At 35.0% G+C, this 13006-nt stretch overlaps 1 protein-coding gene across 5 annotated transcripts in view; it reads right to left on the reverse strand.

The window, feature by feature from the left end:
• LOC117180366 (threonine aspartase 1-like) overlaps positions 1-13006 on the reverse strand; it is a 277126-nt gene that overhangs the window by 165069 nt on the left and 99051 nt on the right. The window lies entirely within an intron of this gene.

The following is a 13006-nucleotide window of genomic DNA, read 5'->3' on the forward strand; positions in this document are numbered from 1 at the left end:
CTACTTTTTAGGAATTTATTAATTTCACACTAATACAAAATTATATTATAGGCCAGTTTAAAACAATAACAAAATATTCTTATTTAATAATAAGAAAATTATACAGTAATTTATTTATTAATTATTGTTATATCTTAGAGTCGGCAAATAGATTAGAAATGACAACGAAGCCTGGAATACAAGGTGACGGTTTCAGTTGAGGTTGAGCCTTTAAGAGGACAACATGTATTCATCGAAGTCTCCAAGTTAATTAATCCTCGGTGGAAAATAAGCTTCACATCTCTTGCCATTCTGTCTCTTTTCTTTTAAAGAACCTAATACCAAAGAGTTTAGCAGTGGCGGCGAGAATGTGATCTAAAGGGAAATAAAAATAAATAAAACGTATGGGAGAAAATTTAGACTGGAACGTGATTAATGAAGCTTTGAGAGAAGGATAATGGTCATGGGTCCATACGAGACAAAAATCAGAATTAATAAAAGTGTGCCCAAAATTTAAGGTCGCGTGTGAAACCAGTGATAGTGTGGAAGTTTTAAGAAAAAAAGGGGTGAAGTTTATGAATAGCCTAGAATTACCGATAAAGACAGTCGAATTGTATACAAAATGGCTTTTCCTAAAAATTGTATTGAACCTTTTAAAAAAGGTAATAACTGGAAAGCATTTGAACGTCAATTAGACGCGTATATTACACTGAATTATGTGCTTGAGAACAAAAAGGCGGCTTTGTTAATCACGAGGTTGTCACCCTCGGTATGTGAAGAATTGATGGTAGTGTGTGAGACTGTGGATCCTTTGACTTTGGATTACACAACTTTAAAGAATAAATTATCAAATTTGTATGCGGCAAAAACTAATGAAATTTTAGCACCGTTTGCATTTCGCGATCGTAAACAGAAGGAAGGCGAAACTATTAGAGATTACGTGATCGTTTTACAAAGTTCAGCTCATAAATGTAAATTCAGTGCAAGTGAATTGAAAGGGCAACTAAAAGACCAATTTATATCCGGAATAAAAGAAAAAACTATAAGGTTTGAACTTTGAAAACATAAGATAGGAACATGGAGGATCTGGTGAAACTCGCAGAAATGGTTGAAATGGCGATAACAGAAACACATAAGAATACAAGTAATTCGACAGTAAGCACTAAACACTAACAATCAATATTATCTGAGATAAAAGTATTGCGGCGAATGTCCTATGCAGGGTCATATTTTTATAATTTGCTCAGATAAAAATCCAAATGTAAAGAAGCAAACTGCATAAAATATTGAAGAGAATTCAAAAAAAGAGGAATCTACGGATGAAAAAGAATACAGTAGAGTTTTGGATGATTTTTCCTTCAAATTGAAGATTTAAACTTGGAAGTCAACTACCAAAACATTTATATTCTTCATCGGTAAAACCTATCTTCGAAACGATATTATTGGCTTCCGCAGCGATTGCGGTAATCTCCGATAAGGTACATCAGCAAACATCGAGCGATTTACCGTTGAAATCAATTGATGTTCCTTTAAAGGCGTACGAAAAACATAAAATTGACGTCATTGCCTATTTAAGTAACGGAAAATAAAAATAATGCGCGAAAAATTTGAAATTTGAAAATGTCTTTTTGGTCATTACAAAATCACGTTAAATAAACACATTGAAGTAGATCGTTATCCTTTACCCAGAATGGAAGATATTCTTATAACTATAGAAGGAGCTCGGTATTTTACTAAACACGATTTGTCGGAAGCCTATCAGCAATTAATATACCATTGTTTAAAGAATCACAAGAGCTAGTAGTCATTAGCACACACTTAAGACTGTTCAAATATACGAGATTGCCTTTCGGGGTTGCGACAGGGCCCAGATCTGTCCAAAGAGTAATGGCAACGCTGCTGTTGGGCATTCCGAGAGTGGTGATATTTTGAATGAAATATTAATTTCAGCAAAAGATGTTAAAATGCATTTAACTAGATTGAACCAAGTATTAAAACGTTTAGAGCCGCGAGATTACAATTAAAATTTAACAAATTTAAATTTTTGAATATGGAAGTTAAATATTTGGGGATTAAGATAAATTAAAAGGGTGTTGTACCAATACCAGTGAAATTGACAAGTGTTGTGAATGGTCCGCAACTACAAGATGTTTCACAATTACGCAATTTTTTCGGTAGAGTCAATAATTTTGGTAGATTTATTGAGCATCTAGTATAAAAGTTAGGACCATTATTCGAATTGTTGGACAATTTTGGCGCATCGAGAAAACGAACATATAGATCGACCTATTTGTTTCGCGAGTCGCACGCTCACATCTGCGGAAAAAAACTATGCACACATAGATAAGGAAGGGTGAGCTATTATTTTTGGGGTGCAAAACTTTTATGACTATCTATATAGTAATGCATTTTTATTACAAACAGATAATGCGGCGTTGGCACGTATTTTTTACCCTGAGTCGGCGATTTCCGAGATTGCAGCAGCCCGGCTGCAGCGCTGCACTATAATTTTAACGCCTTTTCAAAATAAAATTAAACTCATCTAAAGTGAAAAAAATTACGCAGATAGGCTAAGTCGTATACCCTTACCTGAAACAAGTGATAATGCAAAAGAATTTGCAATACTTATTGAAGTCAATACTTCTTATTTAAAAAACATTAGGGAATGTGATATCGCAACAGTTAACTGGAAGGCAGTTCAAAAAGAAACTCAAAAAGACAGTATGCTAAATAAAGTAATTAGATGTTTTCTGAAGGAAGAGTTTAGCAATTACTAATATACGAGGTGTGTTTAAAAAATAAGGTGACTTTATGGTTTTCTCAAAAAATATTCATTTATTCCTCAATATTTATGTTGTCCCCTTCAAAGTAATCCCCCTCAGATATAATACACTTTTTTTGGGAAAAGAAAAAAATCACTGGGGGCCAAATCCGGTGAATATGGAGGCTGAGGCATCACTATGGTGCTGTTTTTGGTCAGAACATCTTTCACAAGCAACGATGAATGAGCAGGTGCATTATCGTGATGCAAAAGCCACGAATTGTTTTTCCAAAGTTCCGAACGCTTTCTGCGTATCGCCTCTCGCAAACGGCGCATAACTTGAAGGTAATACTCCTTATTGACGTACGACCTTGTAGTAAGAATTCCTGATGCACTACGCCACGGTAATCAAAGAAGACAGTGAGCAAAACCTTCACATTTGACAGAACTTCACGTGCTTTTTACGGTCTTGGAGACTCAGGATGCTTCCACTGAGACGATTGGGCTTTAGTTTCGACGTCATAACCATATACCTACGATTCATCCCCAATTATAATCCTTTTGAGAAAATCAGGATCATTATTGACTTCATTTAACATCACCTGAGCGATAGTCATGCGATGGATCTTTTGATCAAAATTAAGCAGTTTTGGAACAAATTTCGCTGACATACGTCTCATGCCCAAAACGTCCGAAAAGATAGCATAGCATGAGCCAACCGATATGCCAACATTTTTAGAAACTTCTCTGGTGGTAATTCGGCGATTTTTCAACACCATTTCTTCCAATGCTTAAACGTTTTCATCTGTTGTTGACGTGCTGGGACGTCTAGGGCGAGGGTCGTCTTCGGCATCTCTCGACCTTCTTGGAACCAGCTTGTACCACTTATACACATGTTTCTTACTCAGAGTAGACTCACCGTATGCAACTGTCAACATTTCAAGAGTTTTAGAGCACTGCATTCCATTTTTCACACAAAATTTAATGCAAACTCTGTGCTCCATTTTTTTCGAAAGAAGAACATCGCCGAGCACACCAGACCCTTCTAACCTTTTACGCCTCTGCCAGAAAAAGAACACGAGCTCTATCGTCAAAACTGTGAACATATGATCGTGACGAGTGTACCAACACAACAAAACAAAAAATTTAAAACTTGAATGTACGTAGCCCGCGAAAATTGAAAAGTCACCTTACTTTTTGAACACACCTTGTATAATAGATAAATAAGTTGTTAAATTTACGAATAATTATTATTTAATTACAATTACAATTGATAGAAATTTCCTTATATTGACATAAATCTTAAATAATATAACATGAGTAAGATTCGGAAATTTCAATAAAATTAAATAAATCTTAAGTAATGACCTATGCTGATGGATACCCTGGCAGACCAAATGAACCGAAAGGAGCCTTTACATAGTACCCTTAACAACCCCACTGAGTCCCCCTTCGGTTTCTTCTTTGAAAACTCAAAAAACAGCAAGATCAACATTTAAATTATTAAAATTCGGATTCTACGTTAAAATTTGGATTAGAAGCTCACAGAGTATTCGCAATACTTATTCTTGCAGCGTTAAAAATAAAAAATGCCTCTGATTTACATGGGCCGAAGGCGGCTTCAAGTGTATCTTCTTTTAGTAGCAGTTAATAAGCGTTCCGTCACTAAGAAAAAGTAAGTCACTTTCAGAAGAAGTTAATGACATTGCGATTACTCTGTTAGTTTCTAATGGAAATTTTAAAGATGAATCCGAATTTAAATACTTCAAAAGTTGACATTGCTGTCTTTTTTTTAGTTTCTTAAGAAGAAACAGAATTGGGGCTCAGTGGCATCTTTAAGGGTACTTTGTAGAGGCTCCTATCCGGTTCTTTCAACCACCAGGATATCCATGATTAGTGTTAAGTATTCAAACATATAATTATAGAAACAAATAAATTCAAGGAATTAACGTCATACATATTAATATTTATTTGTTTATTAATATATTCAGTTTCTCCCTTTTTTATGCTGTGAGGTATAATGTTCCTTAAAATTATATTTAACTTTTTTAAGATGATTATCTGTGCAGAAATATATAAATTACGAAAGTTAGATTAGAAAATTAGAGGCGTATCAAAATCAGAAAGAAATATATAAATCTCACACCTCTTATTTCATTCATAATGAGCGTAAAAATTTTAATTTTACCTGGAAAACGTTTCCGGTCAAATTTTTATTCAACATGATTTCAAAGAGTATAAAATAGTAATAAAAGTTCAATCGGATCATCCTAAAAGAATGCAAGCTGACGTGAAATTGAAGAAACGCCTGAAAAAGGGTAGACTTCAGGCTTCTGTACATTGACATACGTTTGATAAATGAACCTATGTTTTGGTGATGTTCAACAGAATAAGCATAAAAGATCGATAAATTATTTGACAAGCTATTGCAATTAATCATTTTCCTTAAAACATTTAGACATTCTCTGTATCTGCTCATTGTTGTCGGATTATACCTAAAGCGGTTAGAACTCAGGTATACATTGTCTATAGATTCAGTTATACATCTTTTTTGAGTTTCGCAAATAAAAACTCTTGTACTTCGAATTATCAAAACTATAAACACTCTCGGGACGTCTTGGCGGTACGAATTAGAGAAGTTTCTTTTAGGAGTGAGGACTCGAGATAGATAAGATTTGATGCATTACTTTGTCCCCTGATATTTAAGTCAAGAAAAAGTGTTTTAGCAGCTTCCCCTGCCGCTTTGTACAGAAACTTTCCTGTGCCCACCTCTTCGTGCTTCCTGACTATTTTAAGAAGTGGGTACTGCCCGGTTACGAGTATATGTGCTGTACCCACAATAATCCTGTTCGGAAGACATTCAAAATTCTGTATTTGGCGACGCCGTAACGGCGTGAGTTGTAAAGGCACGGAATAAAAGACTTAAGGTGTATGCTTTTGTTCATGTGCTTGACCTTTAAAGCGTTGCTCAAGAACTTGAAATAAGTCAATCGTCTGTTCATAATATACTGTAGAGAGCAAACTTTCATCCAATTAAAGTAATGCTTATGCACAAGTTAAATGAAGACGATTTCGATCGTCGCTTTAAGTTTTCTGACAATATGGTGGCACGTATAATTAGAAATCCCAATTTCCCATCCAATATAGTCTTCCTAGATGAGGCAAAATTTCAACTTGATGGAATCTTAAATAGGCATAATTGTAGATATTGGGCAGATGCCAATCCTCATTGGGCATGAGAAGACAAATCGCAATATCCACAAAAACTCAACTTTTGGACTGACATATTTAATAATATAATAATAGGACCATTCTTATCGATGATGATTTAATGCTCAATATTATGAAGCCATGCTTGGAAATCAAATAGTCCCTGCAATAAGAGAGATTTCTGGATACAATTTTGGTGCAGATCCTCATCACGTAGTAGATGTTCGCGCTTACTTAGATACAATATTTGCTAATCAGTAGATAGGACGTAGAGACACAATTGAATGGCCAGCTAGATCCTCTGATTCAACACCTCTAGATTACTTTTACGTTTAGTTTACTGTCAAGAAGTAAACGAAGAATAGTTCGAGCACTTACGTTGAGAATATTGAACATCTTATTCTTAATTATAGATCGTGAGAGGTAAGGGGACTCACAATAAACAAGCACCCCATCGTGAGAGGCAAGGGAACTCACGCTAATCAAGCACACAAAAGGGAACAGAATTTACTACGTCCGTGTCGTTGTTCCTGGGTAACGCTGCAAGTAAAAGTAAAAACGTTTTTAAACGTCAAATTATCCGCTCTTTGGATTGCCGATGTCACAAATGATCGTTTAAATTTAAAAAAAAAGGTAACCTTGAGGTGACCTTGATGGGCATGGTCATGGTCACTCGATAGTCAATATGCACATTGTTCAAGTAAGTAATTAAATGAGGTAAGAGGAGATTTTCCAAATGCTAACTTGCGAAAAATATTCAGACCTTATTGAAGTTTGAATAACCTTGATATGACCATCAAGGTAACTCCTGGCCTATGACCTGACTACACTTTTTAACGTAAAATTTTCCGCTCTCTCAATCGCCAATGTCAAAAATGGGGCACTCCATTAAAAAAACAAAGGTGACCTTGAAATAACCATGACTTCAAGAATGACCTCAACTTTCTCCAAAAAAATTATACCTAAGGACTTATTTAGCTGTCCCAAGACCTTTTGAACGCCCTGTATATTTACTTTTATATAAATAGAAATAATAATTATAAACATAATTAAATAATAAATTTACAATTTATAAAAATGAAGATTTAAAAATTAATTAAAATAAATAAATGTATAATTATAAATAATACAAAAAGATGAAACAGATTAATTCTCAATCAAACAGTTGTGATTTTTAACAAAAAAATCCAATTCCCCCTAAATATGTGCTTTTTTAACAAAAAACAATCGAATTTTTTACAAAGCAGTTGAATTTTTAACTAAAAAGAATGATTTTATCAAAAAATTATTGAATTTTCAACAAATTAATAAAATTAACTTAAATTTTCGAATTATTGTCCCATTGGTATTTATTCTCTATTAAAAACTAACGTTCATATACAAATTTTGCCGACAACCTAGTTTAGAAAAGCAGAAGGACGAAAGAAAGAATGGTATTAGGTTATCGAGCAGAGATATGATGATGGAAAGAAAGGGATTCCCAAGAGGGTGGAGGGAAGGGTTGATCGTACCACGGTATAAGAAAGGGGACAGGTAGAGGCAGGAAAATTATAGAGGAATTACGCTAATGAATACTGCGTACAAAATATACGGGATGGTGTTAGCAGATAGACTGCGCAAGGAGTTTGAGGGGTAAGGAATATTGCGGGAGACGCAGGCGGGCTTTAGGGAGGGAAGAAGTACTATTAAAATTATTTCATAAAAAAAGATCCTACTCCATATTCACTCCATTGGGAATTGAAACACAAAACTTCTGATTTCCGGTCAGGTGCTTTTCCAATTAAGCTATTAGACTACGCTATTATCTACAATGTCATCAGAGATTGTACCTTACCGACAGTAGATCAACCCTCCAAACCATCAAGGCAGTCTTATTAAGTCTAGTCTTATTAAGATATTAATCATTTTCTGTTATTAAAGACTCTTAACTTGATCGATATTGTGTAGATTTTCTGCCTTCATGATTTGGAGGGTTAATCTACTGTAAGGTACAATCTCTAATGATTTGACAGATAAATTTAAAAAGAAGTACTATTGACAATGTTTTACGTCTTGCAGCACGGGGTGGATAGCGAACTAACCAAAAAGGGTGCCAAAGTGTACGCGTTTCTGTAGATCCGAAGGGCGCGTTCCCTTCGGTGGGTAGGGAGAGGTTGTGGGAGGCAATGGAAGAGAGGGGAGTGAAGAGGGGCCTGATCGAGAGGGTAAGGGAGGTATATGAGGAGACGAAAGATAGGGTGAGAGGAGGGGATGGAGTCTATGCGGGATTCTGGATGGATAGGGGGTTGAGGCAAGGGTGCCCGCTTAGCCCAATGCTTTTTGCCATTTTGATCACGGACATGGAAGGAGGAGTTAGGGTAGGAGGAGTCAGGATATGGTCACTCGCATATGCAGATGACAGAGTGCTGCTAGCAAAAAGCAAAGGAAAAAAGCTGTGCAGGAGGTAAATCAGTTTGTGAGTTTAGGGATCATACCAGGGAATCGAACGAGTAAATATGTGGATAAATTTTTGGAAGAGGGGGAAAGTAAGCTGGTTAGGGAGTGTTGCTGGGAGAAGTAGAACAGACGTCGTGGTTCATGGATGGAGGTGAGAAGGGAAAGGTATTTTATAACGAATGGATTGCAGATGGATGAAGTGAAAAGGATGATCGAGGAAGAAAGGAAGGTATATGAGTTGCTTCAAAAGAATGTCATGGAGAAAGAGAAGGCAGAAGGAGAAGAGAAAATAAGAGAGTCAAGGTTTAACGGGAACTATGTGTGGATTATGCCAAGGGAGAGAGCGTAATATTTGTGTGAGAAAGGAGAGCAAGGAAGTCAGAAACTTATAGCGAGAATGAGATGCGGTTGCATGGAGAATCATAATAGGTTGCGGCTTTCTAGACAGAAGAGAATGTGTGAATTGTGCGGGAAGGGGGATGCAGAAGTTAAGCACTGGTTGGAGGAATGTGAAGAGGTGGAAACGAGTGGGATAAGCACGGAGGTTTTGTTGCATGAAAGGGAGGACAAAAGGGCAACAGCATGGGTGAAGGGGGTGTTGGGTAAGATGGTGAAAAAGAGAAGGAAGGAGGAAGAGGAATGGAGAAGGAAGGATTGTCAATAGGAGAGGAAGTAGATGTAAGAAAACTGTAAATATTGTAAATAGTACTTAAGTATTAGGTGTTAGCCGCGAAGACCGAGACTGGCAATGCGAGGCACAGCGAGAAAAGAAAGAAATACGTGCGAGACGACGCGAGGCGCAACGAGGTGGGTTAAGATATAGGAGCGAGCGGATTAGTTATGAGGTGTGGATGGATGGTAATTTGTCGGAGATAGCTGTAAGAAAATTCTGTAAAAAAATGGAAGTGTAAGCAAGTCAATTTTTTAAGGCCAGCCCACTGAAAAATAAACGTTTATCTGTCTATATATATTTTTTAATTTTGCATATACATATTCAAGAGTTAGAAATTCAGAATGTGCAGGTTTTCACGATTTCAGATACCCAAAAATTTTCCTAAAAAATTAGGATAGATATAATGTATTTTGTAAAGAAAAAGAGATACGTCAAAACGAAAAATATTTTCAGATTCACATTCAGAGTCATTTAGTATTCTTCTTTATTCATATGTCTCCTAAGGGTTTAAATAACTTCCATTCCTTATAATCATTCCGTCTACTTTTGCTATTACATAACCATTCCTTAAAAAATTTTACGCATGTCATCTGAGCAACTTCCGTTTTCTTTTTCTTTCACTTCTCTTGTAATCCCATTTGGTCATCCTTTTTACATGCATTCTTCCATTCTTTTTTATTTGCTCCTCTAGCACCCTCCAACTCCTTAATGCATTCTTCCCCTAATCCATCCTCCCGTAGAATCTTTACCACATTCTCTTGTCAGTTTCCTTTACCTTCCATTCCTCTCCTACATCCTTCCCATACATGCTCCCATGTTTCTTCCTCCCATTTCCATATTCTGCACTTTCTGTTTTCTTCCTTTTCCCATTATATACCCTCCCTTAACTTGATTCCCAATTTAAATTTTGGTATTCTGGTCCACCTTCTCTCTCTTCATCCCTTTTCAAAATACTTTTGCACTCCTTTCTTTTTATCACCTTATATTGTTTATTATATATGGCCTCCTCAATCATCCCTCATCTTTCCTTTAATTGTCTTTCTCTCCTTTTTTCTAATTCTTCATAATTTACTCCAGCCCCGTGTTCAATACATCTAGCATTAAAGAACTCACTCCTTTTTTTCTTCTACTAAACTCTTTTTAGGTAACTCACCTCCCTTTTTTTCCTTCAGCTTCGTCTCAAATTTCCACGCCCTCTTTTCCAATCTAGTACTTAATTTATCCCTTTGCGCTTCTTCTCTTACCATTTATCCTGGCGTCCTCTAATCTACCCCTAGTGTCCACCTTATGTACCTTTATTGTAAACTCTTAATATCTTTTCTTTCTTTCCATCCTCATATCTCTGCTCGATAACCTAATATCATTCTTTCTTTCTTCTCCCTCCGTTTCTAAGCCTCAAGTAAACCTTCCAGTAAAAACTTATTTTTAATAGAAATAAATAACAGTGGGACCAAAATTCGAAAATTGAAGTTAGTTTGATAAATTTGTTGAAAATTCTGCAATTTTGTTATACAATCATTCTTTTTAGTTGAAAATTCAACCGCTTTGTTGAAAATTCGATTATCTTGTTTAAAAATGTCTATATTTAGGTGGAATTGGCTTTTTTCTGGTTGAAAATCACAACTGTTTGATTGAAAATTATTCTCTTTCATTTTTTTGTATTATTTATATTTATACATTGTTTTCTTTTAATTAACTTTGAATTCTTTATTTTTTTAACGTATAAATTTGTTAGTAAATTATTTTTATACTTATTATATTTATTTATTTTAAAATAAAAATATATATGTATAATTACTACAACAATTATATTATACTGTACATTTAATATTTATTCGGAAACAATTCGGAAGAAGATATTGGGACACCGCAACAATTATTCGGAAGGGTTCAGAACCAGGTGAACGCAGTGGGACAGTTCGGCAAAAGTGCGGAAAGGCGTCGGAAACCTTCGGAAAGAAACGGAAGCAAAGTTCATATAGAATTGGAATAGATCGGAACAATACTTCCTTCACGACCCTTTCTGTTCCTTCCGCTAGGGCAATGATGATGATTCTTGTATATCTCGCAAAGAATTCAGCCACAGAGCCGGATTCAGAATACGACACCTATGAAGGATATTCTCCAAAGCAGGTATAAACATCTCACCCGCAGATTTGGTCTTCCGAAGTGCCGGCGAGGAACAAAGTATCTGCAACGAACATACTTGCCGTCCCGGCATTACTCTAAAGGTTATGCACATGAACAAAACATACACCTTAAGTCATCTATTCCGTGACTTTACATCTCACGCCGTCACAGCGTCGAAAAATACAGAATCTTGAATGTGTTGCGAATAGGATTATTCTGGGTACAGCACATATAAACTTGGCCTTGACTTAAATATCAGGGGAGAACGTAATCCATCAAATCTTATCTATCTCGAGTCCTCACTCCTAAACGCCGGGATTAACAAAGCACGGGAGTACAGAATATTACATAATATTTAAAAAAAAATTGTTTCTAATCCAAAGGTATACTTTTTATTTGAAAAAATAAGAGATTCTTCTAATCACACTCAATTTTTTCGGTCTCAATATGGTTAAAATTAATTCAACCATAACGTATAGGCTCACATGAACCTTGATAAGTTTGCCAATAAAGAGTTTTTTTAAATAGGAATAAAGGAACGAAATTGTTCCGACTATCCTGTAAACTATACTTTAACAGGCGTCAAGTAAAGTAAGATGATTATATATTTCTTCAAATTATTTTTTTATGGCCATGTCATTCTTACGTACGTCATACGATTCCTATCATACCACCAATTTTTCGCAACAACTTGGTTTTACACGAAAAATAAATAAAAGGCACTAAGGAATACTCGTATCTCTTTTAATATTCAAATTTTTTAAATTTTAAGAATAAACAATTCAATTTTAGAGCTATGTGTAGTAGAACAATTTTGACCTACAAATCATTATAAGAAAATTCAACATACCGATGCGAAGTACTATGCATGTATTCACTATGCTTATGTTTATTCTTGCTTATTTTATGAGCACTTTGCTTTCTCATAAGTATCAAATACATTTGAATTCTCATAAAGCGAGGTTTTTCTCTAACAAGAGGAAAAATAGATACTCTGAATATTTTTCAAGCTTATCTTTCTGTCTTAGTGAAAATATTATTTTTAGCCCATCAACATATCAATCAATGTGTTCTGTTTTATTGAACAAAAGTTTAGCTTACAGTAATGTTATATTTGAAATTAAAAAGTAAGTTTTCTTCATATAAACAATGTAGCCTTTATTTTATACTCCCTAAGTCACTATTTATTGATCAAGAATTGTCAACGAAATCTCGTTAAAAGATCTATCCATGCATTTTGAAGACGCGAACAATTAAAGCAAATACAATATTATTGTATTTCTAATTTTTTGAAAGTCTTTTAAAAAATAAAATGAGTAATTTTATCAAGAAAGTTAAAAGCAATATTGTTAGGTTATAGTAGGTTATGAAAGGTTCTTTTATTAAGCAATCGGTAAATCTCAAGGACGCGAACAAATATATCGTCTACATTAGTGCTGTCTTCCCAATATTAAAAAAGTTGTTCTTATATTAACGAGATGAACAATATATTCTATTTTATTTATCGGTATTGCTAGATAATAAGAGGTCATAGAAGGTTCGTCAATAGGTCATCAGACGATCTGCTGGAAATAATACTTTTTTTGAACAAAATGATTTTTAGTACTTCGTGCGACAACTTTTGAGTCTAATGGAGTTGAGCATGTAAAACGTATAATTATTTACATCTTCGATTTTGCTCAAGAAATTATAAGAAATTTTATTTGCCCTTGAATAACCTAGTTCTCTCCTCAGAAAATATGGCCCAGTATATAACAAAACCCTAAGGGGATACTTGACTTTCAATAAGTTGAATAGCAGAGCAACACTTGAATTAT

The sequence above is a fragment of the Belonocnema kinseyi genome, chromosome 9, assembly GCF_010883055.1.
Source record: "Belonocnema kinseyi isolate 2016_QV_RU_SX_M_011 chromosome 9, B_treatae_v1, whole genome shotgun sequence".
Classification (NCBI taxonomy): domain Eukaryota; kingdom Metazoa; phylum Arthropoda; class Insecta; order Hymenoptera; family Cynipidae; genus Belonocnema; species Belonocnema kinseyi.